Source organism: Pipistrellus kuhlii, unplaced genomic scaffold (genome assembly GCF_014108245.1).
Source record: "Pipistrellus kuhlii isolate mPipKuh1 unplaced genomic scaffold, mPipKuh1.p scaffold_m20_p_1, whole genome shotgun sequence".
Classification (NCBI taxonomy): Eukaryota; Metazoa; Chordata; class Mammalia; order Chiroptera; family Vespertilionidae; genus Pipistrellus; species Pipistrellus kuhlii.
This window is the reverse complement of record NW_023425404.1, coordinates 129,926,944-129,952,088: the sequence shown is the minus strand read 5'-3', so window position 1 is coordinate 129,952,088 and position 25,145 is coordinate 129,926,944. Positions and strand designations below refer to the sequence as shown.

At 40.9% G+C, this 25,145-nt stretch overlaps 1 pseudogene; it reads right to left on the bottom strand.

The window, feature by feature from the left end:
• Window positions 1-1,760: 1,760 nt before the first annotated feature.
• Window positions 1,761-7,954, bottom strand: LOC118720996 (annotated as a pseudogene).
• Window positions 7,955-25,145: the final 17,191 nt, after the last annotated feature.

The window sequence follows — 25,145 nt, the reverse complement described above, 5'->3', positions numbered from 1 at the left end:
TTCTATTATCAGTCTCCCTGAGTAGGGTGATTTAAGGTATTTACCCTCTGGTTGGAGAGAAGAACTGCAAACCATTTACTCTTAAGTGTCCCTGGTTTAGGAAAGATAGGAAAGATAGGATTTATTAGGTGGCTGCAAACTACTGCTTAACTATCTGTCTTAGTTTCCCTATTCTGCTTGTGCTGGGATTTCCCTAGTTTCTTGCTCTTCTGTAACAATAGTGCACAACCATTACCTGTCAGCTACTATGGCCAAAGTGCCGGGCATGCAGTAAAAAACAAAATTGTAGAAAGAAGAAGAAAAAATATTTAAGATCTCTGCTCTTGGGAAACTTGCATTGCTGCAGGGTCAGACAAGATATGTAAACAAAAATGAAGACATTGAGGAATGCTAAGACATAGTAAGTGAAAAGGGTCAGATAAATTTATTGCTGTAGTCAAATTCTTGCCTACTTTTCTACACTTTCTCTCTTGCTTAAGTACTTTCCTTCAAGAAGATATGAACTGAGGTCTCATCGTCTCACTGGTAACACTCTGAAGGAGTGGATAGTAACAGACATTTATTGAGCACTTATTATATGACAGGTACATATATTAGGTCTTTTAATCCCAATGATAACCGTGATGTATGAATATCATTTGTTGGACAAATAAATTTGTCCCCCTAGATTTATATGTTGAAGTTCCAACCTTCAATACCTCAGAATGTGATTGTATTTTTTTTTTTTTTAAAGTAGGAAAGCAATTTATTGGAAGGATATAAGATACCTTACAGAAAATGCAGGAAAGCTAAATCAGGCTCAAAAAAAATAGTCAAGAACCAAGAAATACAAAGCACAGTCCAGGTTATCCCACAGAAAGTGTTCTAAGGAGACTGGCTGTTTTGCCACTACCTCTAGTCACCACACTCTGGATCCTTATCACTTTTCACTGTGTCTTCACTCATGATTCCAACATAGTCAAATTATTGAACCTGAGGAGCAGTGTTGTGGGACTGAGCCCTTAACCTGTGGGTTCTGATGCTAACTCCAGGTGATGCATGGGCTGGTGGTATCCAGGGACCCAAGGGTCCATGACCCACTGAAGATTCTTGGCGTTGCCCAGGAAAGAATTCAAATGCCAGCCAGATTAGAGTTTGAAGTGAAAGTGAGTTTACTAGTATTAGTGAAGCAGTGAAACAGAGAATGAGCTACTGTATATTAATAAATCCTATGGGATTTATTTCTTTTATTCAGGCTCATTTGAGGGGTGGGGCATTTAATAAGGGGGAGGAATTTTCCAGAGAAAGGAGTGGAGATTTCTCAGCAGAGACCCAGTTACCATTCTGTGAACTTTTATATGCTTCCCTGGCAGCTCCGGTGTGTTGTTTAGTATGCTAATGTATTTCAATGAGTATTTAATGAGGCTAGGGTTATTGCCTTTAGGTGAAATTAGTTGCCATGTTGAATGGAGCTGTTCTCTGCCTGTGGGTGGATGATCTTCCTTCTTCTTTATTTCGCTTTTATCACTACAAGCCCTTTGTTAACAAGTTGATAAAAAAAAAACACAAACAAAAAACAACAACAACAACAACAACAAAAAACACCAGAGAGATGTAAAGTACTTTTCTTGAAGGCCCCATGTGGGGTGAGCACCGTCAGAATTCACCTGACCAGGGAAGGCAACCCAACCAGAGGCAGATCGGAACTTAGGGCCTGTCCAGGGAGCAGCTGGCCCTGGGTGCAGAGACAGGGATGGCTCGGCCTCAGGCAGGGCATGGATTGAGGGTTTCCTTGTGGAAGCCGAGTGCACCCTGTTCCCCTGTGTTGGCAGACAGGGTGCGTCCATGTCAGAGCCGGTTCCTGCAGTCAGCTTATATAGAGAGGGGAGAGGGATGTCCCCCTGTACGAATGGGGGAGGAAGGAGAGGGAAGTGTGCTCATTCTGAGTTAAGGAAATAGCTTAGAGAAGTCTCTGGAAGCCTGGGGGTGAGGGGTGAGTACAGAGGCTGCTGCTACCCTCTGGCCTCAGGAGCCCAGTTCCTTCTGCGGTGGCTGGAAGACTTGGATGGAGCTGCTAATGCCTCAGGCACCAGGGCGTGGTCAGAGTTGAAGGTGCTGATGTAGGAGGGAGAAACATGGGCTGCAGCCAGGGGATCCACGATCTGGCCATGATCCCGCATTTATCAAAACCCAGGAGCTGTCCTCCGATGTGCGCACCCCCCCCCAAATCCCCCAGCTCTCTGGAGCAGCTGGCAGGAGGCGCCTGGGGAACTTCTGGTCTCCGCATCCATGACGATGGAGACGTAGCCCTCGATGAGGGAGAAGGCAAAGAACGTGATGGAGCTGGGCCCAGGATGGCCAGGGGAAGCCTCTTTGGGGACACGTGGGAGTAGAGGAGGACGTCGCACAGGGTAGTGGCGATGGCTGGCAGTGTCTCATGGTCCAGCATAAGGACTCTGGAGAGGATGCACCGTGGGGCTGGGCCCATGCTGAGCGCGGGGGAAGCCATTGCTGAAATCATCGCCGGCAACAGGCATGATAAATGTCGAATTCCTGGGCCAGGGTGCGGATCACCCCGGACAGGTCCTGCTCCGCACTGGGATGAAGTCCGTCTGATAAGTGGACAGACAGCATCAGCGCAGACACGTGGTGCTCGGCCAGCGGTGCAATGACCGAACGGGCAATCTTCATGACCCCAGCAGCTGGTCTGGCTGCGGGATGACTGGTTCAGCACCAGCAAGGTGGTGGAGATAGGGTCTTAAAAAAGTTAAAGTAAGATCATTAGAGTGTGCCCTGATGCAATATGACTGATGTCCTTATGAAAGGGGAGATTAGGACAGGGATATGCACAGAGGAAAGACCAAGTGAGGACACAGTGAGAAGGCAGCCAGCTGAAGAAACCAACTATCACCAACACCTTGATCTCAGACTTTGAGCTTCCAGAATTGTGAGAACATAAATTCCTGCTGTCCAAGCCATCCAATCTGTGATACTTTGTTATGAAAGCCCCAGCACACTAATGCACCATTATTATTTCCTTTATCAGATGTGAAAACTGAAGAACCAGAAGATGAAGTAGCGTCTCCAGCTAATAAGTAAAAGAGCCAGCAGTTGAGCAGTGGAGTTTGATTCTCAGATTTGTTCTGTTCCCCACCATGCTCTGCTGCCTCTCTGTGGACGAGCTGATGGAGAGGACAACTAGATAGACTGCAAGAAGCTTCCTTCCTACTCCAACTGGATAATATGCAACCAGGCCAAGGACGGAATCTGTGTAAGGTCTTGCTATTTTCCTCTGGAGACATGGCAGAAGTTGGGGCCCAGTGACAAAGTCTCCAGTTGCACAATTGATGGGCTGGAGAGGTGTCCCTGAGCTGTGCAGGGATTTTCTAAAACGCAGAAGTAGGCTTACGCTCCATCCCATTGCTCTCCGTTCCAGCTGCTCCTGGCAGTGTCCTCAGCCACGGAGGGCCTGCTTCTTGTCTCCCTGACAGCTATGCACAGCTAGACACCTATTAATGTTCCAAAAAAACCCAGTCTTCAAGGAACACACTTTAAAAAAAACACACCAATTTAAATAATTTGAATGTTGGAAATGTTACAGCTGAAGTGCTTTTAGTTCTAAGTAGGAAAAGCATTCGGTGAACTAAGCATTTACACCTGGATCCTTGTCTGGTTGGGATCACGAGAGGCACCATCTCTGAGGACCAATTTATGTTACAAGAGGAACGAAGGTGTGCTTCCCAGTGCACTCTGCAGGGCGGCACTGGACAGACCTACCCAACGAGAAGAATCCCTTGTTTAAAGTACAGATTCCCAGGCCCTGCCCCAGACCCACCGAAATGGAATCTCCATAGGAGAAGCCTGGGAACCTGTATTTTTAACAAACTTCATAGATTTCTATCATCAGGCGAGTTTGAAAAGCATTGTACAGTAATAGGAGATAGGCTAGAGCCACAGCACACAGCACCCTTTCAACATATCTCTGCTACTCCTCTTCTAAATTACCACCTTCTCTTGACTGAATGATACCAACAGCCTCTTAATTATGGCTCCAGGTCTCAAGACTTTCTCTCAGGTCCCCTCCTGTGTCGTCCTCAGAGCAGCCAGCGACACATTTATTACAAAGATGGATTACCCACTCTCCTGTGAGTACTTCTTTAAAAAAAAAAAAACATTAAAAAAAATTTTAATTAAAGTTGAGGGACAGTATAGTTTCAGATGCATAACCCAGTGATTGGACATTTATATAACTTACAGAGTGACCATCCCAAGAAATCTCATACCTTCTAGCACCATACATAGTTGTTATAATATTATTGACTATTAAACAGTTGGAGGCTAAATAGCATGCTGTTAAACAATGCCTGGGTTACAAAAGAAATCAAAGAAGAAATAAAAAAACATCTTGGAAATAAATGACAATGAAAACACAATAATCCAATAGCTATGGGATACAGTGAAAGCAGTTCTGAGAGGGAAGTTTATAGCACTACGGGCCTGCCTGTGAACACTTCTTAATGGTTTCCCAGTCTTCTCAGGATCTTCAGCACAGCCTGCAAGCTTGGTGTCCTCCGGCCTTCTATCCATCTTGCTTGCTTATTTCAGACCCTCAAAGCTGCCTCGCCCAGGCCTGTAGCCTGAGGCTGTCCTTCTAAAATACCTCCTCTCACCTCTCCAGTTTCAGAAAGCTTCAACGATGCTATCTCATGGCTCTCATGGCGGCTCCCCACCTGCCTTAGGAAAGCTGTTCTAGCCAGCCTCTCTGTTTAGGATTTTCACAACATTCCCTACTTTCCCTTTGTGGCACTTGTCACAATTGTAATTAATGAATTAATGTACTTTGTCATTGTGTGTTTAAGGCTTATTTTTCCTCCCTAGAGGAAAAATGGGCCAGAAAACTGGGTCTGCCCTTTCCCCCACTCAGTCCCTAGTGACTAGTCCAGAGCCTGGCATATGGTAGCTACTCAATACATATTTTAAAAATAAATATCAAATTTCCTGGGCAGCATGGCTCAGTGATTGTGCATTGACCTAAGAACCAAGAGGCCACAGTTTGGGCACATGCCCAGGTTGTGGGTTTGATCCCCAGTGTGGGAGTGCAGGAAGCAGCCAGTCAATTATTCTCTTTCATCATTGATGTTTCTCTCTCTCTCTCTCCCACTTCCTCTCTAAAATCAATAAAAAATATTTAAAAAATAAATAAATCTCAGATTTAGTAAGCAGCATAGCAATCACAGCTACAAAGCACTGCCCTTCCCCAAGTACGCTGGGTGCTTTCACTTAACATCTCTTCAGTCTCTACACCAGCAAGGCAGACATTGTTATCTCCACTTGCAGATTAGGAAATTGAGACTCAGAAGGTCAAATGATTTGCTCAAGGGCACAGAGCTGCATTGGGGTAGAGTCAGGACAAGATCTAAAGTTCATGAACCTTCTATTCTGCCCAACACCTGGGCTACCTGCCACAGTCACTTACCCTCTTCTCAAATCTCCTTCCTTAGGAATTCTGTGTTTATTCTGTTCTTCACACTGCCAAGACAGTGTCTGCTCACACAGGGTTAAGGCAGCTCCTTGCAGGTTTGGCTGAGACTGAGCCTCAGCTGCTTTTCCTGAGGAAAGTTTGAGGTTTCACAGTCAAACCACCTCCCGCTCCTCACCCGTCCTCCTCCCCACTCTCGCCCCCAAATTAAAGCCATCAATGCAGCAGCATTCAGCTGATATGTTAACTCCCTTTTACGTGAAAAAGTCCAGAAATGCAGTTAGTCTCTTTAGGGGACTAAGTACAGGACCAATGGGTGGCTCTGCAGGAATAAACATGGAACACGGCAGTGCCAATGCCTCCGGGCAGGCTGCCAGGAAGCAGCCTCCCTGGGAACTGGCAGGCCTCAGGAGCCACGTGGCCGCCCGGTGCTTGGCTAGTAAGATCCCTTTACTTCCTGGCTTGCCCCTGAGACTGGAGATACAGAGGCAGGCCTGTAGCAACCAAAGTTATATAATATGTATGATCAATTTTTTAAAAAATGGAAGTAAGGCAATTATTAATTTGATATTGTGTTTGATATTATACACATTTATGAAAATAGGTATACTGAGCTTTTCATGCCAATCTGTGAATGCAGCCTTGAAATGCCTCCCAGCCCACTGTTTTCTCATTCTGCAGCTCTGTGGCAGGGTTTATGGCCTGGGCTGCTGCTACTGTAACAGCCAGTCCAGCCTTCTCTGGGAAGGAGAGCTACCCGGAAAATGCAAAATAGCTTGAGAAGTTTTCTGAGTCTGCAACTCTAGGCATCAGAGCAGAATCTGGCATGAGAGGGCTCATGAGCCTGAAGTGCTCTGCCTGGGAGAGGGGAAGGAATTCTTGTTCTGGAGACAAAGGGCTCAAGGAGAGGTCAGGAGGAAGAGAGCAGGAAGAGGGAGATGAGCATTATAAGGGGCAACTGGGGCTTATGAGGAAGGAAAGGTCAAGCAGAACAGGGATGTCTGGTCCATACATACCATGTTTATCCTGAGACTGCTGTGGCAATAGGGGAATAGGACGGGATTGCAAAACTGAGTCCACAGTGCAAAGCGAGGACTAAGATTCAGCAGAGGGAGGAGCTCGAAGCAGAGATGGCCCAAAGGAAATAGCCCGTAAACACCCCGGGGACTTCTTCCACAATCTACACAGGGGTTTATTTGTAGACACCACTTCCTAGGTGCTGAGGGGCAGGGAAGCCCCAGCTGACATGTGGGGAGCATCTGTAGAGTTTGCCTCCCTGCCTCTGGTCTTCATCTTTGGCATCTCTTTATCTTTTTTATTCACTTATTATTATTATTATTATTATTATTTTTTAAACTTTATGTTTCAATTACAACTGACATACAATATTATAGTTTCAGATGCTCAACATAGCAATTAGACATTCATAGAACTTACAAGGTGATCACCCTGATAAGTCTAGGATTCATTTCACACCATACACAGTTATAATACTAGACGCCCGGTGCATGGATTCATGCACATTGAAAAAAAAATTAATTAGAAGAAATATTTTAATATTGCTATTTGCCCTATCTCTATCATAGAGGTGTCAACCAAATTCACGATTGATGATAGATCAAAACACACACATGAGACTGGCACCAGTGAGAACTTTATGTGTGTTGCACATGCATGAGTCAACTTAGCCTTTAATAGATATAGAATAAACTTGCTTGCCGAAACCGGTTTGGCTCAATGGATAGAGCATCAGCCTGCGGACTGAAAGGTCCTGGGTTTGATTCCGGTCAAGGGTAATGTACCTTGGTTGTGGGCACATCCCCAGTAGGGGGTGTGCAAGAGGCAACTGATTGATGATTCTCTCTCATCAATGTTTCTGACTCTCTATCCCTCTTTCTTCCTCTGTAAAAAATCAATAAAAAATATTAAAAAAAAGAATAAACTTGCTTAATTAGACTTGCTTTCTGATTTAGCTAGTTTTTTTCCAGCCCAGTGAAGCACCCCAACTTCTCTTTTAGGTAATTGTCAGCAACACAGCAGTAAATATCAACACAAAGCAGATTATTATTGTAGATCATGCAGGGAGAACAAAGGGTGAAATATTTAACTGCAGTAGTGTTTGACTATATTCTGCAAAGTGAGAAGTCATTTTTAAGTTCCACCATTTCTTACTTCTTTTATTCAGGTCAAATTTTGACAATTTCTAAACTGTTTTCCAGCTAATGAAAAGAAAATAGGATTCTACTGAGTCTCCTATCTACGTGCTTGAGGACTTCTGTGAGGATCAAATGAGATGAGGCACAGGAAAATGCTTCACAAACATTTGGATAAACTATAAAATGTTTGCACTTGGCTATAAAGCAAGTCGTGTTCCTAGGCTGAAGAAACTGCAAGGAGGCTAGACCCTAGGGAGAGGAAGCTGGTTGTTGCTATGTGACATAATTACCCGTTGCCAACAGCTACCATTTCCAGATTGGGATGGGCTGTGGGCCGCATTTTGCGCCATGGGGTCTTGGCAGCTTCAGCTATGATTTGGTGAGGTGTTGCTCCAGGGTGGTGGCGGAGCCTGTGTCCCATGTGGGGGAAGTTGAGTGTTGGTTTGTCAGTGCCAGATCCACAGTGCTGTTTCTTTTGAAATGGTCACTGCAGCTCCTGCATTGAGCGTCTGCCCCCTGGTGGTCAGTGCGCATCATAGCAATCAGTTAGAAGATGGGAAGGACACTTATATTATTATATTATTGGCTATATTCTCTATGGCATCTCTTTCCTTTTAGGGAGGCTGTGGTGGAAGGAATAGGGTTCTATAAGCAAATTGACCTGAAATTGAAACTGAGCTGTGTTTCAACTGCTTAACTCATTTGGACACAGTTTTCTGAGCCATACAAAGGAACTCACAGGACACAGGTTTATGGGGAGGTTTAAGTTAAAGGACATGTTATACATGGGTTAAAATTCAGGTGCTGGTGTCAGACTGCTTGGTTCAAGTCCTGGCCTGTCTGTTTGCTGGCTGTATAATTTTGGGAGTTATTCAATCTCCTCTTATGGAAAATAGAGTAGATATTAGGTTGTTGGGAGCGTCAAGTGATATGATATGGCAAAGCACTTAGAACAGTGCCTGGCATCATTACATCAAGGTTTAATTCCTGTTAGTCATTATTGTTGTTCATATATATATATATATATATATATATATATTATTATTATTATTTTTAATGTGATGAGGGAGGGGGATAGAGAGATAGAAATGATAGGCCAGCTCCTGTACACTTCCTACTGGGGATGGAGCCAGTAGGAAGTGTATGTGCCCTGACCAGGAACCGAACCAATGATCTCTTGGTTCATGGATCTTCACTCAACCACTGAGCCACACCAGCTGGGCCAAATTCAGATTAAAAAAAAAAAAAATTTTTTAAATATATATTTTATTGATTTTTTTACAGAGAGGAAGGGAGAGAGACAGAGAGCTAGAAACGTCGATGAGAGAGAAACATCGACCAGCTGCCAATGTACATGCCCTTGACCAGAATTGAACCTGGGACCTTTCAGTCCGTAGACCGATGCTCTACCGCTGAGCCAAACTGGCTTCGGCCAAATTCAGATTTTTAATGTGATAATGAGATAGGCCAATAAGCCAGGACAAGTGAAATAGGGAAACTGAGATAAATAGCTAAAAAACTGACAAAGCGATTTACAGTAGATACTGAAGCTCACCTCCCTAGACATAACATCTAGACTTCAGTTGCATTTTAGCTCCAGACCCAGAAAAGCAGCAAAGCCTGGTGGATGACTCCAGGACCAGTTGCAATGGCTAATCGCCCCCTGCCCTGGCACTGACCAATCAATGAAGACCACCATCCTGAAGGAGCACATCTAGGAAACTGGTGAATATTCGGTTGAAGCCCTCCCCTGAGATTTCCCCTAAGATTCCCACCCACTTGAGAGATAAAAGCCTCAAGACAAAGGACCCAGTGCCCACTCTCCCTCAGGGGAGCAGCCTGTGCCATTCTTCCCCCTTCTCTCTTCTTCCGCTTCTACCTCCACAGGCATGAGTCTACTAAGCTCTAAATATCCCCATGAGACTTGCAACCAGGGGAGCAATGGGCAGCAGCAGTGTGTCCCAGGCTGATTCCCTGAACCTGTCCCCAGGGCCCCTATTCTCTGACTTCCCAGTGAGCCAGAGCAGCCCCGACTGGGCTCTCCTGTGTCTTCTTCTATGCCCTTCCTTGTTTCATTGAACTGAGTGTGTTTTTGTTGCTGATAATAAATTTTTTTTTTGTTGTTGTTGTTGTTGCAAATTATTTTTTTCCCTTTTTATTTATTTATTTATTTATTTATTTATTTTTACATATTTTATTGATTTTTTCCCCCTCCCTCCCTCCCACACATCCCCTCCCTCCCCAGAGCTTTATGTCCATTGGTTGTACTTATATGCATGTATACAAGTCCTTCAGTTGATCTTGATAATAAATTCTTGCTTGCACCCAGCCAGTGTTGCTCAGTGCTTGAGTGTTGACCCATGCACCAAGAGGTCACCAGTTTGATTATGACTCAACTGGGGAGTAGAAGAGGGTTGCAGGAGGCAGCCAATTGCTGTTGATATTTCTCTCTCATTGATGTTTCTATCTCTTCCTTTTCCTCTCTCTCCGAAATCAATAAAAACATATTAAAAAATAATTCTTGCTTGCTTTGCTGCATTTTGTCTCTTGATTGAAATCTTTCCTTTAAGAAGACAAGAACTGAGTTCTCGTCTTGCGAGGAACATCATCAATAATGTATTTCTAGCCCTTTGTCATCTAAAACATCTTTATGTAAAAGGCTCATATGCAGAAACAAACTCATTTGCAAGTGTCCCAAAACTTCTGCTAAACTCCAGTCAGAATGTCCTCACTTGCTGAGAAAAGCTTGATTCAGGGCTGACAAACATGACAGTAACACAAAAGCACGGTTCTTCTGTTTACCATCCATGACCTCAAGAACTGATAAATAACTAAGAAACTGACAAAGCAATTTATAGCAGATTTCTTCTTGCTTTCCTACACCACTTCCTTTGTGCCACCATTATGGAATTTTATGCTCCCCAAGCTTTTCAATGAGTTGATTTTGTTTCCATAGATTCCAAATACCTTTAGGGCAGGAGCCTCTTTTTGTTATCTTAGTTATCTGGGCTTGTATAAGTTGTGTGCTCTTCTGGTTTTGACTTGAATAAAATGTGGGGGTGGGAAAATAGATTGAGAAAAATTGAAAAAATAGTAGCAAATTTCACTTTTTGAACATAATCAAATAATTTTGTATTAATTGAATTTTTAGAACTTGCTATCTATTCAATAAAGGTGATTTTCTAAATGTAATATTACTGTTTTCAAAAGCACTTACCCAATTTACTTAATTTTTAAAAATTGGGAATTCATGAGCATTCAGGCAAATTCTTTCTGCCAGTTTTCAAATAAATGGGCCTTCCTGAGGCATTATTTTATCTGTAGTTTATTTATCTTAATTGAAATATAAATCTTTATGTTCATCAGAACATTTATATATATATATTTTTGGATATTATCAAATAAACATCTTTCCTTGGATTTACTGGAAAAACCTGTTAGTAGTATAAATCAAGATTTGTTTTTATCTTTATGTTATATGGATTTGGACTTGTAAAAATATTTGGTTAGCTTATTTGTTAGCTTTTCTATACTGTTTTCTTAAAACAAGAGGACATTATTTGAGAGATAAGATGTGTATGCAAAGAAAATATATTTCATGCAAGTTAATTAGACTTGGGCTCACTGAAATAACCTGAAGGGCTTGCAGCCCTAATTCTTTATCCTATGTGCGCTTATGAGGAACTAGGCCCAAGGGCATTTAAGGACACTTAACTTTTCTGGGCATTCAGGGTCTGCCCTCTGTTGGCGAGATGTGCTATAAAAAATGCATTTATCCCTCAGAAAACTGCGCTAGGTTGAAATAAATTCTATTGATTAGGCATTTATTGGAAGTTTGGCATGAACAAGATAGAAGACCCTGTTTTACAAACTTAAAATTGAGTTATAATTTTTTCTTTGATTGGGACTTATATTATGCAGGAAGACAAATTGAGGGAAGGCTAAAGAAAAATAGACAGATTAGGGGCCATTTAAGTTTCACATTTAGAAGAATATTTACTTTGAAATCTTTAATCAAATGAGGGATTGGACACCTTTACTGAAGGAGCAATAAAATCCACTCTATTTTTCCTCCATGTACCTAGTACACTATTTGTCATATATATATTTGTCATATATATGAACATGTCATATATATATTTTTATATATATAAATATATATAATTATATATATAACATATATATATATTTACTGAAAAAAAATATATTTACTGATTTCAGAGAGGAAGGAAGAGGGAGAGAGAGATTGAAACATCAATGACGAGAGAGGATCATTGATAGGCTGCCTCTTGCACACCTCCTACTGGGGATTGAGCCCACAGCCTGGGCATGTGCCCTTGACAGGAATAGAGTCCAGGACCCTTGCTCTATCCGCTGAGCCTAACTGGCTAGGGCACACAAATACATCTTGATACTCTTTGTTATCAGATTCTCTCTGATAGCGAATCCAGTGCTCTTGTTAGTTACTAATGAGATTCTAAATACTTGGAGACACAAACATTTTAGTTCATTACAGAATACCACTAATTTAAGGGTTTCTAATTTAAAATAAATTATAACTTCATTAAACAATTAAATTATAATATAACATAGTTTAAATATTAAAGCTTAATGGGATCATTAAATAAAATTAATAGAGCAAAATACTGTTTTGCATTCTTTTAATTTGCTTATGTTATCTTTTCTTTTTCATTAAAATTAATATATGTGAGAAGTCTTGTGGAAGAAAAACACATTTTAAAAATTAAATTTATTGGGGTGACTGGTTAACAGAGTCAAATAAAGTTCAAATGTACATTTCTATGATATGTGATCTTGTATATTGCATTGTGTGTCCACCATCCAATATTAAATCATCTTCCACCACCAAATATTTGGCCCCTTTGGTAATCACCATACTGTTTTCTGTGTCTATGAGTTTCAGTTTTATATCCCACATATGAGTGATTAAAACAAATTTTTTCACTTAGCATAATATTCTCAAGGCCCATCCATGTTGTCCCAAATGGCAGTATTTCATTTTAGTATATTACTTCTATGGAGTAAATGCTACATGAGTGGACTCTGGAACTTAATGGGGTTTGCCCATTGACATTTTCATAACTTCAAAGCTGTTTTTGGTGAATACTATTCAAAGTTGCTAGTTGTCTGCTGGAAACCAATCATTGTCTCACTAATACAGTAGAAAGATGTAAAAGGTTGGTCAACCTTGAAGCTCTGAAAGGTCAGAGCCAACCACTCCCTATCTAATTGAGACAATGGTAACTGAGGCAACTTCCCCTCTTGTAATCATGTAAATCCTTACTGAAATGATAATCTGCTTATTACCTGCCTAAGGGCTATGGGTGTCTCCTAAACCTGCTTAAGGGTAATGGGTGTATCCCATAGTCTCAATAAAAGGGATAGCAAGACAAGAGCCTAGTGGTAGTCTTCCCACTAGAGGTGGACTCCCACCTGGCCCCCCATTTTCCCAAATTAACTCTTTTCCAGTCTCTCTCTTCATTTTAGTGTGTGGCCTTCTCCAGAAACCAGACCCTGAGTGGGCCCTGAACCACGCGGGTCCTGTTAAGGGATCCCACAGTTGTCCATCTCTTTGTCCCAGTTGTTTGGCTCGTAGACTTAAGTGCAATTTGAAGTATAAGTAAATTCCTATGTTAGCTACATAAAAACCTGTTCTTAATAAGCAGCCTCAAAGAATACCCAAACCAATGTTTCTTTATTACAGAGACTCTGTTTTTTTTGTTTTAATATTTTTAATTTGATTTCAGAGAGGAAGGGAGAGGGAGAGAGAGAGAGACGGAAACATCGATAAGGAGAGAGGATCTTTGATCGGCTGTCTCCTGCATGCCCCCTCACTGGGGATTAAGGCCCCAACCAGGGCATGTGCCCTGAACAAGAATCGAAACGTTATCTCCTGGTTCATAGGTTGATGCTCAACAACTGAGCCAGCACAGCTGGGCACAAAGGCGCTCTCAATGCTTTAAAAAGCATTCAGTGAACACAGACAACAGCGGGGTGGGGTCATGAATAGAGCTGAGAGGCAATGGGGGAATAAGAACACATTTGTAATATCTTAATCAATAAAGAAATTTAAAAAAAAGCATTCAGCAGAAACAATGTGCCAGATGCCAAAACTTGTATTTCTAGAGCATCAGCATCACTCCCAGAAGGTTACTCAAGCATCACAGCAATTTTCTGGGTACAATGATATTTGGATAGGAAAGCAAAGCTCCCAGAGTGATTGGCACCTGCCATACCACAGTTGTGAATTACATTATCTGCCCCCAAAGAGGTATTAATCCCTTGTACCTGTGAATGCGATTTTATTTGAAAATAGGGTCTTTACATTTAATCAAGTTGATGGGGTCATTAGGGTGAACCCTGATCTAATGTGACAGTCCTTATACCAAGGGGAAAGTTTCATCACAAAGACAGACAAAGAGGGAAGACCATATGAAGACACAACGAGAGTGGCATCTATCAGCCAAGGAACCCCTGACGCTGCCAGAAACCAGGAACCCGTTGAAACTGCCAGGATGCTGGTTTTCTGTTTGTATGTTTCCTCTGTGGTTCCCTGCGTGCACCCAACATACATTCATGTCTTTACCTCCCTTTTCCCCACTTCCCTATGAGTTCGATTTTGGGTTTCAGAAAGTCTTGGAACACATTGCAAATGATTCCCTTTTATATTTCATTGACTCTATGTTGCTTTCCCCCAGGAGGGTTTTGCTTGCTTAAATTTTATACGTGAAGGTGCCCTCAACACTTTAAAAGAAAAGTTCAATATGAATTAAAAATATAATTATTCTTCGGAGACACTGTGTCCATAAAATTCTGTACTATTGAACTTAAGCAGAAAGAGACTAGTTTCTGAAAAGCCTATTGCCCTAATCTTGGTGTTAATAATTTTTTTTGGGAGGGAGAGAGGGGGGCAAAAAACAAACAAACAAAAAACAAACAAACAAAAACAAAAACAAAACAAAAAAATCAATAAAATATATTAAAAAATATAATAAAAAAATAATATTTTTTTTTGTCTTTGTTAACATTATAGTACGTCATGTAGTGCCAGGTTTGGAACAAGAAAGTCCAGGGTTATAAAATGTTCTGGCACATGAACAGCTTGAGAAAGACACTTTGAGCTCTCTCATGTCCAGCAGTTTGACTAGATTGTGCAAACAACACCAGTGAAAATGTAGCCAAATGCTTCTCAATTCAGCTGTTTTTTTTTTTTAAGTTTTTAAAATTTTTTTTTATTGATTTCAGAGAGGAAAATATTGATTGGCTGCCTCGAGCATGCCTATGCAGAGAACTGAGCCCACACCTGGGTGTGTGACCTGACCAGAAATTGAACTGTGACCTCTTGGTTCCTGGGTCGACACTGAGCCACACAGGCCAGGCAATTCAACTGTCTTTTAGATGGCCTTTTCTCTAATTGTTCATTCCTGAGAGTCCAGTTAACTATCTTTATACAAGGACAATTGCTAAATGTCTTTGAAGGTGGTGGCGTTCTGTATTTTTTAACTTAAGTTATTAGAAGAAAGCTATCTGCAGAATTATTTATAGTAGCCAACATACGAAAACACCCTAAGCATCTGTCAATGGATAAAGGAAATGTGACAGAAACACACACACACACACACACACACACTGGAATATTATGCAGCCACAACAAACAAGGAAATCTTGCCATTTATGACAATGTGGGTGAACCTGGAGGACATTAAGCTGATTGTAAGCCAGGCACAGAAAGACAAATACTGCATGATCCCACTTACATACGAACACTACAAAGGTTGAACTCATGAAAGCAGAGAGCAAAATGTGGTTTCGAGGGGCCAGGGAGTAGGTAAATGGGCAAGTGTTGGTCCAAGGGTGTGCAGTTTTAGTTATGTAAGAAGACCTGGAGGTCTCATGCACAGCTTGGTGACTATAGTTAATACTACATTGTATGCATGACATGTGCTAGGAGAGCAGATCTCAAGTATTCCCCCTGTACACACAGGAATGGTAACTATGTAAGGTGATGAGTAGGATAATAGCTTGACTGTGGTAATTATTTTAAATGTATATATAAATGTATATATATCAATGTATACTTTAAAGATGTACATTTTTATTTGTCAGTTTTACTTCAGTAAAGTTGGGGTGGGGGACAAGAAGAAAACAAGTTATCTTTTTTACTGTCTTTTCCGTCAGAATTGGTGCTCATGTGTGTATACATGGTGCACACACATGGCTTTGTGACACTCAAGTCATCACTGAAACGCAACAAAGAGCATGTAGCTTTTAGGATCAATGTCTTTCTTTCTTAATATGGAACGGAACCTACTCACTGCAAATTTGCCACTACGGTGATGGGTATGCAAGTCTTTTGATCTGAAGAGAATAATAGCTAGAGGTTTGTTGAGTACTGACTCTGGGCCAGGCTTCCACCCAAGACTATACATACAGCCAACTCACTAAATCTGTGCGCTCACCATCTTGAGGCAGGTACTTTTATCATTCCCATTTCTCAACTTAGGAATGGGAGGTCCACTGAGGTTAGATAACGCGCCTTTGTAAGTGGTCAAACAGAGATTCAAATACTGGCCATTTAGCTCTAGGAGCTGAGTTCACAAACTCTAAATTTCTTGTTTTTTAAGTGACAAGAAAGACTTTACAAACATCAACTGAGAATATTTAGAAATAATTTATTCTGAAATATGACCAAAGGAAAAAAAAAAAAAAGAAGAGCTTAACTCAGGAAAAAAAAAAGATGAGATTTTTACCAGTAGAATAGATTTTTCCCTACCCAAAAACACCTCATGGGGAATGTATGTCAAACGGACTTTTGCAACCTGTGTTATGGGTTTTTCATGCTCTATTTCTTGGTGATAGGACACTGTCGTAAGGGTGAGGAAATTCTGGTTCTAACTCTGCTTTTACCAGCTGTGTCATCTTGGCTAGGTAAATCTTCCTCTCTGAACCTTTTCCCCAGATGAAAATGTTATTCATCTTATATAGTCCTTGGAAAAATGAGATAGAATTGATATGGAAATGGCTTACAAATACAAATGCCATGGCAATATTAGCTTTTCTATCAGAAACATGGAATTATTGTTGTTTCTTGCTACTAGTCCCATATGGAATCATGTCAGCTCAGATTTGAAGAGAAATAATAGAGATATCAAGTGCCTCCCAGAGGGCAGAGTAGTGGAAGTATAAAGGGGTCGAAATTTCTAGAGCTGTAATGATTGTCCTGCAGCAAAATCCTCGCTCTGTCATTTATTTTCTGGATGAACTGTGATCCAACTTTTCTGTGTCCCGGCTGTTTTATTTGTAAAAGAGGGAGAATAACATTTACTTTTCAGAGTTATGAGGATTCAATCTGGTATTGCATAATAATAGCATCCTGTCACATGCTCTCTCGTGAAGTTCTAAATAGCTTAAAACAAAAGAACAGGCTTCCAGTTGAAATCAATAAAAGCAACAAAAAACACACACCATAATATTTTGAAGATAAACAGAAGTAAAAAAAATTAAGTATTAACATTACAAGATTTTAACGTATTCTTACTAGTCTAGCATGTGAAAAGTAAGTGATGTGTATAGTATCTTTATTCTATAAAAGATATAATTTACATGAAGTCTTTATAAATTTAGAAGATGCCAGTACTACAAAGTGTGATCACTGGTAGTTTCTTTATGCTTATCTATATACACCATCACATTATATGTGAACAGCATCAGTGTGGGAGGCAAAACAATGACCCCCAAAGATGTCCACCTCCAACCCCAGGAACCTGGGAACATGTTCTGCTGCATGCCAGTGAAGATTGAAGAAAAATTAAGTTTGCTAATTAGCTGACCTTAAAATAGGGAGACCATCCTAGATTATTCGAGTGGGCCCAATGTAATCACAGGATCCTTACAAGAGGAAGAGAGAAGCAGAAGACGAAGAGCCAGAAAGACAGTGGCATCAGAAGGACTTGACCTGATTTGCTGGCTTTGATGATGGAGGATGGAGCCAGGGCTGTTGGCAGCCAGGAGAAGCTGGGAAAGGCTAGGACACAGACTCTCCCCCAGGGACTCCAGAGAGGAATGCTGCCTTGCGAGCGCCCTATTTGAGCCCAGTGAGATCTTTTGAACCGTGGAACTATAGGATAATATATTTGTGTTGTTTCATGACACTACATTTAGTCATTTGTTACAGCACCATAGACAACGAATACAGGCAATTTTGTTTCTTTTCAGCCCTTTTACTTTATTTTCCTCCCTTTCTAATTAATTTTCTGAGACTTTCAATACAATACAGGGTTGGGCAAAAGTAGGTTTACAGTTGTTCATATAGAAAATAATATAATAATAAATAAAAATACAAGAATAAATTTAGTGTTTCATGTACTCACGGCTGTAAACCTACTTTTGCCCAACCCTGTATTTATTAGGAACATATATATTAAATATTCTTTTTCCTTTTTTGTTCTTGACTTTATTTATTTTATTAATCCTTACCTGTGAACATGCTTAGAGAGATGCGCATGCGTGCACACACACACATTGATGTGAGAAACATCAATCAGTTGTCTTCTGTACCTCCCCAATCAGGGATTGAACCCTCCAACCAAATATGTGCCCTGACCAGGAATTGAACAAACAACCTTTTGGTGAAAAGGATGGTGCTCAACCAACTGAACCACTTCTGCTGGGCTTGTTCTTGACTTTAAAGGAACTGTTTATAACTTTTTGCTGTTGAAAGAAGATGTTTGTAGACTGTGGTGATGGTTTTGTGGGTATATACTTATATCCAAACTCGTTTCATACATTGAATACATACAGCTTTAGATATATTCATATATTGATTTCAGAAAGGGAGAGAAGAAAGAGAAACATCAATGACAGGTAAAGGGAGAGATCAACCAAAGGACTTCTATGCATGCATATAAGCCTAATAAATGACACAGACACCAGGGAGTGAGGGCATGAGTTGTGGGTATGGGAGAGTAATGAATAAATAAGAGCACATAAGTAACACCTTAATCAATAAGGAAATTTTAAAAAATGATTGAAGAGAATCATTGATTGACTGCCTCCTGCACACCCCCTACTACGAATTGAGCCCAGAACTGAGGCATAGATCCTCACTGGGAATCAAACTCTGACCTCCTGGAACCACTGAACCACATGGACTGGGTCATACAGCTTTCTGTAAGTCAATTATATCTCAATAAAGTGAGATACCAAAACAAAAGAAAGATGTTTGCTGTAGTCTTTTTTTTATTTTATTTTAAACCCTCAACTGAGGAGTGAGGATATTTTTCCATTGATTTTTAGAGAGAGTGGAAGGGAGGTGAAGAGAGAGAGAGAAAGAGTGAGAGAGACAATCAATAGGTTGTCTTCCCCATGCACCCCAGTCAATTGGGGACAGGGATCCAATCTATAATACAACCTGGGTATGTGCCCTTTACTGGGAATCAAACCTGTGTCTCTGGTGCGAAGGCCGATGGTCTAACCTAGGGGTGTCGAACTCAATCAGAGAAGGGGCCAAAATCTAAAATCCAGCCTAAATCACGGGCCGAATGGTTTACTGAACAGTCATAAACTGTCATTGTGATGGAAACGCAGCGGAGTGCAGTGATGACAGCGCGGTGCGGGCCACATTGCAAGGCCTGGCGGGACGGATTTGGCCCGCGGGCCTTGTGTTTGACACATGTGGTCTAACCAATGAGTAATGCAAGCCAGGGCTGCTGTAGGTTTTTAACATATTTGCACCTTTATCATATTAAGGAAACACTATTCCATTTCAATTTTTGCCGAGAATAGCTATTGAATTTTATTAAATGCTGTATCTTAAGTTTCCCTCTTATGCTATATATTCACTACTTTTTTAAAATTAAAAACATGACATAATTGGGCTTCCCCCTCCCTTATATTTTTGAAAAGGTGATGAGTCAGGGAGAAAAAATACTCTTTCTTTTTCTGGGTCTCGGGTGGGACAAAGCTGGGTGTCACCCTCCTGTGAGGAGACACCCAGCCCTGACCTTTGGCTCCCAGCCACACTCCTGCCAGCCCCCAACCCCCTTGTCCGCCATGCATCTCACTCTGGGAGTCTTATTCTTTTATTTTTTGTAAGTGTCATTTGTATAACTAAATGCCCATGATAGTAGCTTCAGACTGGAAAGAGCAAAATAAAATAACTCAAAACCAAATATATATATATATAGTCTTTCTTTTTAAAAGAATACTTTTATGATTTCAGAAAGGAAAGGAGAGGAAAAAAAGATAGAAACACCAATGATGAGAGAGAATCATTGATTAGCTGCCTCCTGCACACCCCACACTGGGCATGGAGCCTGACCTGGGCATATACCCTGACTGTGAATGGAACCGTGACCTCCTGGGTTCAATCACTGAGCCATGCCAGCTGGGTGAGAAAAATACACCTTCAAAATTAATGAATCCTTTAGCTCTAGAAGACAAGATATCTGTAGTGCTGTGGCATTTTCAGAGCAGCATCGAAATTGTTAGATGAACTAAGAATAGAAGTGAGAGCCAATCATGGCAGTAAGTTATGGACAGTAAGTTCAAAATGGTGAGTAGTAGAGAAAAAAATGGCAAGTATAGTGTAAAATATGTGACTAATTTCAGGGTAAATCTTGTCAAACACCTTTACCTAAATTTGCATTGTCACTTGCTTTTGTTTAAGTTTGTTTTTTAGTTTCTGGAGATAGAATAGTCTAGGAAACTCCACAGTTGTTCAATATCTGAATGGCAAGGATATTTGATATTTTTTGAATCATCTACTAAACATTTTAGCCATAGGTGAAGTCAGCAACTATTTTTTTACAATCTTACCATTTCAGAATTCCTAGCTTCTCAGTCAATGGTTCGATATATTGACTCAACAGACATGTGGCTCATCTATTTCCTTGTTCTCATATTCCAACCTCCCCTTTAATTGCAAGTCAACTCTTAATTTTGTAAGAAAGACTTGTTTTTAGTTGACTGCCTATTATGCACTCTGCTGAAAAACATTTCCCAAATGGGGCTTTATTAGTCTTGGATCTTGTCATTGCCTCTGAATGATAGATTTGGGTCAATACTAAAATCAGGCTCCAATTCAAGCTAGGCCGTGAACCCTAGTACATTTAAGGTGGAGATATGAGAGGGGATTGAGGATAGTAATGGAGAAGAAAAGGGGTGGGGGGTTAAAGAGTGCCAAAGAGTGAAGTGTTACCAGTGGAGACAGCTTTGAATAGAGTCACTCCTTGGCACAACTCCTGTGATAGAAATGCCAACTGAGCATCAAACACACTGACTGCTGCATGCCTGAGCTTTGGCAGATTTGGAAAGAGTTGGATCAAATAATACCATGGAGTAGCATCTTCCAAATTGTGTATCTTTTATCTGAATCATAGACATTTCAGTTCATACTCTTTTAAATATTTTTTATTGTGTTTTTTTTTTTTTTTTTGGGGGGGGGGAAGGGCAGAAGGGAGAGGAAGAGAGAAACATCGATCAGCTGCCTCCTGTATGCCTCCTACTGGGGATCAAGCCTGAAACTTGGGCATGTGTCCTGACCTGAATCTAACCTTTGACCTATCAGTGCATGGAATGATGCTCAACCAACTGAGCCACACTGGCCAGGGCTCAGTCCATAAGTTCATATTCTTTTTTTTTTTTTTTTCTTCATGTGATCTTTTTTTTTAAATTTTATTTATTTTTTTTAATATATTTTATTTCAGTCCATATTCTTATAATCGATTACCTTAATTTGTGAAATACTTATTTTATAGGACATTTGTTTTCTGGAAAACACAAGCTGGTCCAAAAGGAATAAGGAATAATCCCCTAAGTCTTGGTTGCTGTAACTATTTGGTGTTGATACTATATATAATTTGTAAGAAAATAAAAAGGAAAATGCTGATAGAATGATGTCCCATATATTGAGGAATTACTTGTTCTGAGTCAATAGAATAATCATGCAAACTTTCACTTGAATTATATGCTTACTGTTGCATTGTATATTCTTACACTCAGTTGCTTGTATTATCCTTGGATGGGTCCCCCCCCCCCCCCCCATTCCCTTTGGGTAATTGCTTTCATTCATTTGTTTATTGAACAAATATTTATTGAGTGCTAACTATATTCCAGGCTTCACTGTGCTGGACATTAAGGACATTGGATCTCTCTCTTGAAATGTCATGTAAAAAGTTCTATGATAAATGAGATGCAAGGTGCAAAGGTAGCATCTAACTAAGAGTTGAGGGTTTAGAGAAGGTTCCTCAGAGGTAGCAATGTTTAAACTGAGATCTGAAAAACAGATAGGAATTGTGGAAGTAAACTGGGTTTTAGGTAAATAAAAAATAAAAAAAGTCATAGAGAGAACATCTGGAAGTGCTAGAAAAGAGCCTGGTTGAAGAACTGAAATAAGTTCTGGTTGTCTAGATAAAGTGCAAGGGAGAGAGTGCTGGGATGTAAGGATAGAGAAGTACTAGTAGTATGGACTGAGTAGAGAAGGATCTTGTAAACCAAAAGAAAGGATTTGAAATTTACCCTGAGAAAAATGAAAAACTTAAATTTAAAGAGTTTGAAGCAAGGAAATATTATTCTGGCTACAGTGTAAGACAGGACCAACTATTGTGAGACTTGCACTTAGAGTAATTCAGAGAAGAGAAACAAGTTAAGGTTGTCACCATGGAAATGATATGAAGATGATAGGCCTGAAATATATTGAGCCAGGAGAAGCAGCTGGTGGTTGGAGAGTGAGTGGGATGATGAGGGGGAGGGTTGAGTCAGATATCACGGGAAAGTTTTGGTTTTGTCAACTATATGAATGGTGAGATGTTGGGAGCTGCCCATTGCTTTCACTAGCAGAGAGGTATGGACAAGGAACCTGGAAGGCTGGTCAACCTTGAAGCTCTGAAAGGTCAGAGCCAACCACTCTCTGTCTAGTTGAGACAATGGTAGCTAAAGCAACCTCCACCTTTTAATCTTATGTAAGTCCTTGCTGATTGGCTATTACTGGAATTGCCTGCCTAGAGCTACGGGTGGATCCCAAAGTCTTAATAAAAGGGATAGCAAGGCCAGAGCAGGGTGAAGTCCTCCCCCTTGAGTTGGGCTTCTGCCTGGCCCCCAATATTGCCAAATTAACATTTTCTAGTCTCTTTCATTTTTAAAAAAAATATATTTTATTGATTTTTGTACAGAGTGGAAGGGAGAGAGATAGAGAGTTCGAAACATCACTGAGAGAGAGTCATCGATCAGCTGCCTCTTGCACACCCCCTACTGGTGATGTGCCCGCAACCAAGGTACATGCCCTTGACCGGAATCGAACCCGGGGCTCTTCAGTCCCCAAGCCGACGCTCTATCCATCGAGCCAAACCGGTCCTGGCAGTCTCTTTCATTTGTGTGAGGCCTCCTCCAGAACCCAAACCCTGAACCTGAACTCTGAACCACACTGGTCATGGTGGGGACACTCGCAGTGAGACCATTTCCTGACAAAGGGAGCACATGGTCAGAGGGCAGAGGACAGGTTCAGTGCTATAGATACTGAGTTTGAGAATCCTGTTGCACATCCAATCATTGCAATAAAAATGGAGTCTGGGGGAGACGGGCATACTGAGCGTACCTTAATTTATAAGACTTTGGAAGTTCACTTTGCGAGAGTAGCTTGGTGGAGTGTAGGGGCAGAGCTTGATGGTGGATTGAGGAGTGAATGGGAGGTGAAGAAATGTGAATATATAATCAACTTCCTAGAAGCTTGTCTTAGAAGGGGAGGCAGAAAAGAGAGAGGGTGGCAACTAAAGGGGCACATGGTATTGAGAAAATGGAACATGCTTGAATGTATTTAAATGTGTTCAGGACAGAGTCTGAAGAAAAGTTGATGGAACAGAGCAAGATCCATGAAATGGAGGGTTGTGGGGCAGATGTTAGCCTTAAGCAGAATGAGATCACAGTACTTTATACCCAAGTATATCAATGAAAATGGGGGACTACTGGAGAATTTTAAGCAAGGGAAAAGCATGATGAAATTTCCCTGAAGAACTGCTTTCGGTGAAGTAGGTTTTGGCTCATGCACTTGGCTTATGTTGAGGAATATCCTAAAAACATGCTGTTATATTCATTGTAGGGGTTGCCCTAAAAGACAATGCCCTCTATAAGAGTATCTCATAAGAAATTTCTTACCTGTCAGTTTTCTTTTGAGGAAGTAGTATGTTTTCACATTATGGTGATGAAAACATATTGTTGATTTATTTCTCTTTTTGTTAAGGACACCAAGAAGCTCAGAGCCATACAATTTTATGTCATATATTTTCATTATAACTTTCTTTGTGGTCTTCAACTTTGTTTATGTATGGTTTTCTTGCTTATATTTAAATTTATATATTTTAATTTATTTTAAAAAATATATTTTATTGATTTTTTATAGAGAGGAAGGGAAAGGGATAGAAAGTTAGAAACATTGATGAGAGAGAAACATCCATCAGCTGCCTCCTGCATCCTCCTCCCTCCCCCCATCGCCACTGGGGGTGTGCCCACAACCAAGCTACATGCTCTTTACTGGAATCGAACCTGGGACCCTTCAGTCTGCAGGCCAATGCTCTATCCACTGAGCAAAACCGGCTAGGGCTTTATCTTCTTTATAGATGTTTTAATTTTCCTCAAATTCTATGTGAAATGAAATGTGAGGATAAATTCATAATAAATAACACACGACCGTATTTGCTCTCTTAGATTCCTCCGCCTCAGGATGGTATACACAGCATGAGGTGGAGGTGGGGGGAGGTGGATAGTAGAGGCAGGGAGGTCAGTTAGAAGGCTCTTCTAAAAGTCCAAGAGAGAAAGGAGGGAGGCTAAACTAAGGCAATAGTAATGGAGATGAGGAGAAAGGGGTGGATCTGAGAGAAGTTTAGGATGAAGAATGGAAGGAAATTGGTAATGAACTAGATGGTGCATGAGTGAGGGAATGGGTGGGTGAGGAGAGGCAGTGTCCAAAAACAATTCTGAAGTTTTTGTCTTGGTTTGGATGGCATGTTCACTATAATATGGAAGAAAACCAGGTACGAAGGTGAAGATGGTGTGAGACAACCAGGCGGACATGCGTATAACAGTTGGTCTGGAAGTGAGAAGAAAATCTGCAGTGCAGATAGAAACTTGGTCTTCGTGGGACTGAACGTGCTTTCCTGGAGAGAGTGAGTGAGGCAGAGAAGAGCAAAAGCAAAAGCAGCATGTAGGTCAGAGTCCTGAGGATCATCATCTAATGATCAGGTAGAGGAGGACGAGTTGGCAAAGGAAAGCAAGAGAAAACAAGAATATAGGGAAATGGGAACTAAAGGAAAGAGTGTGTAAGATGGTGGCTGGGGTCAAATGCATCTAATGCTACTAATTAAGAGCGAGAAAGATGAGTATTGAATAGCGTGTACTTTTAGTCGTGACTTGTAAATAGTTGGTGACTTGAGTGGAGATGTTCAGTCATTCATTCCCCAATACATGTCAGTGAATACTGTGAACTACATTCTAGTTGAGTAGTAATGACTGATCTGATG